This window comes from Ursus maritimus, unplaced genomic scaffold (assembly GCF_017311325.1).
Source record: "Ursus maritimus isolate PB19 unplaced genomic scaffold, ASM1731132v1 scaffold_14, whole genome shotgun sequence".
Lineage (NCBI taxonomy): Eukaryota > Metazoa > Chordata > Mammalia > Carnivora > Ursidae > Ursus > Ursus maritimus.
Window position 1 is genome coordinate 42,316 of NW_024423786.1, and position 3,093 is coordinate 45,408.

Here is a 3,093-nt window from a genome sequence, read left to right on the forward strand (position 1 = left end):
GCATCTGGACTCAACACTTGGCTACGTTTTCCTTATCTCTCTATATATACTGAAAAATTTTTTTTGAAAGTTGTAAACTTCAAACCACTTCATTCCAAACACTTCAAAATGCATCCTTTAATAATAATATTCTCCACACGTTATAATACCACCATCACATAATGGTAAGAAAATTAACAATTTCCTAATATCATCTAATATCCAATCATATTCAAATCTCCCCAACTATCCTAAAATATATATTTCATCATTTTGTTTTCAAATCTATTTCACACACTGCATTTGATTATGGCTTTTTAAGGGTCGTTTTACCTTTTATTTTGAATTTAATTCCAGAGTTGGAAAGATAATAGCCTTCCCCCAGTTTCCCTCAACAGGTACAACTTACATAATTACCGTTTAATATAAAAATCAGGAAACTGACACTGGTGCAATGTTTGTGTAGACTTCTACCTCACTTTATCACTTGCATTTGTGTAACCTCTACCACAATCAAGATACACAACTGTTTCAACATCACTAAGACCTTCCTAAGTGCTACCCCTCCCTCTTCCTCCTGTCCCCTCCCACCATCCCCAACCTCTGGCAACCAGTAATCTTTCATCTCTATATAGTTTTGTCATTTTAGAATATTATATAAATAGAATCATACAGAATCACCTTTTGAGGTTGGATTTTTTTTCCACACTCCACATAATTTTATTGAAATTCACTTGTCATTGCAGCAATGGGTCATTCCATTTTATTTTATTGCAGAGTAGCAGGTATTCATGGTATATATATATATATACTGTTTTGGCCACTTGTTGAAGCTATTTGGGTTCCTTACATATTTTGACTATTACAAATAAAACTGCTATGAACAGTCATGTACATATGTTTGTCTGAATTACGTTTTCATTTCTCTGGGGGTAAGTGCTCAGGAGCACAAATGCTGGGTCATATCATCAGTGCATGTTTGGTTTTGTAAGGAACTGCCAAACTATTTTCCAGAGTGGCTGTACCATTTAACATTCCCAGCAACAGACAAGACCCGGTTTCTCTGCATCCTTGCCAATTTAATAACACTATTTTTTTTCTCTTTTTTTAAGCTATTGTGATAGATGTGCGGTCAATTTTTAACTTGTATTTCTCTACTGGCTAATGATGGTGGATACCTTTTCATTTGTTTATTTGCTATCTATATTTTGGTGAAATATCTTTACATGTCTTTTGCCCATTTTCTAATTGAATGAATTGATACACTGAGTTTTGATATTTCTTTATATAGTCTAGATACAAATCCTGTTGGATATATGATTTACAAATATTTTCCCCAAGTCTGTAATGTCTTATCACTCTTAAAAGTTTTTTTTTTTCAGAGCAAATTATTTTGTGTTGAGGTCCAATTTATCATTTTTCCTTTTATGGAGACTGCTTTTGATGTAAGTCTAAGAGTTCTTTGCTTAGTCCTACCTCCTGACTGTGGATGGATGGATGGATGGATGGATGGATGGATGGATGGATGGATGGATAGGTATGGCTATCAAATTCCACCAGCAGCACTTGTTGAAAAAGCCATCCCTCTTCTACCGGACTGCTGTTGTACCTTTGCCAAAAATCAGTTGGACATTTGTGTGAGTCTATCTCTGGCTCTTAGTGTCTTATGATTCTTCAATATCTTTTATAAACAACCTCCCTCACCCACTTTTTATACCTTTCATTCTGGAAAATTTAATACATATGCAAAAGCAGAGATCAGGACAATGAACTCCCAGTATTCATCTAGCTTCAACAATTACCACCCCCTTCCTTTTTCACCATACTTTTGAATCCAGTGCAGTTTTCTTATACATTCCCTGTTCTAAATTTGTTTCTTGTGGTGTCATTTACCTTGTCTGCTTCCTGTATTTCCTGTAAACTGATGATTAGGTCTAAGAAGAATGATAAATTCAGGTTACACTTTTGGCTTATTGCATCACATGAGGAGGCACATAATGTAGGCTGTCTCAGTCTTAGTGATGGTTAAGAGGTGAATGACAGCTTCTCTGTTAAAGTACATATTTCCCTTTATAATTACATAATCTGTAGTGATTCTTCTATAGCACAGATATAAAACATCTCCATATTCCTTACCTCATAACAACTTTGTGAGGCAGATATTCTCCCTCCTGTTATACAGTTGAGGAAATCAAGGCTCCAAGTAATAGAGGCATCTGTCCAAGAAAGGTGGCAGAAGCTGACTTATACCCAGGTCTTAAGACTTTAAGTCTTGGGCTCTTCCATTTTTCACTCTTGTTTACTTTTCAGTCTAATGAGAAACCAGCCCTCAAGGAACTCTGGGGTTGCATTAGTAACATTTATCAACACATCAGTTCAATGATACTATTAGAAACACAATCTGGATATTAAGGTGTTTATAGTCCACCTGCAGAATTAGGAGTTTTGAGAATTACAATATAAAATTAGCAACTCAAGAATATAGGATGAATTAAATCTACAAATGTACAAACAAGAACAGACTGAATGAACGACTGGTTCACAAGCAGAAATGGGCCTGACCACTCAGAGGTGGATTCTGAATTGATTTAATCAGAGCTTTAAGGACTTGGTCCTGTGTGAAACTTATGTAGTTAGTTGGGTACTGGAACAGAATGTTGTTTCTTGAGTAACAAGCTTTCATATGTCAGCAACGGTGAAATGTTGATTAGAAATGAGAATAAAGTGGCAGGGATCAAGAGCTCAGGAGTTGGAGTTAAGGGTTTTTCCCTATGACCAAGGAAAGCAACATAGGACTGTCCTTCCATTTTGACATTCTACATCTGCCAGATTTCAAATTTGAAGGTTGAAAAATAGTTTTCCTTGTCATCAGTGTTAACAGCTGGACATAACATTGTTTTTCCATAATAAGCCAATATTTTACCATAAAAAAACTAGGCATATTATCTATGATCCCATCAAAATTCTGAAAGCTATCTTTTTAAACATTCTTCTTAGACTATTAAATCCAAAGTTAGCTATCCACTTCCTCTTACTATAAAAATGAGGATTTTTGAAGTTCCCAGAGTCCTAATATTGATGTAATGAATAAACATTATATTATGACATGTTCTA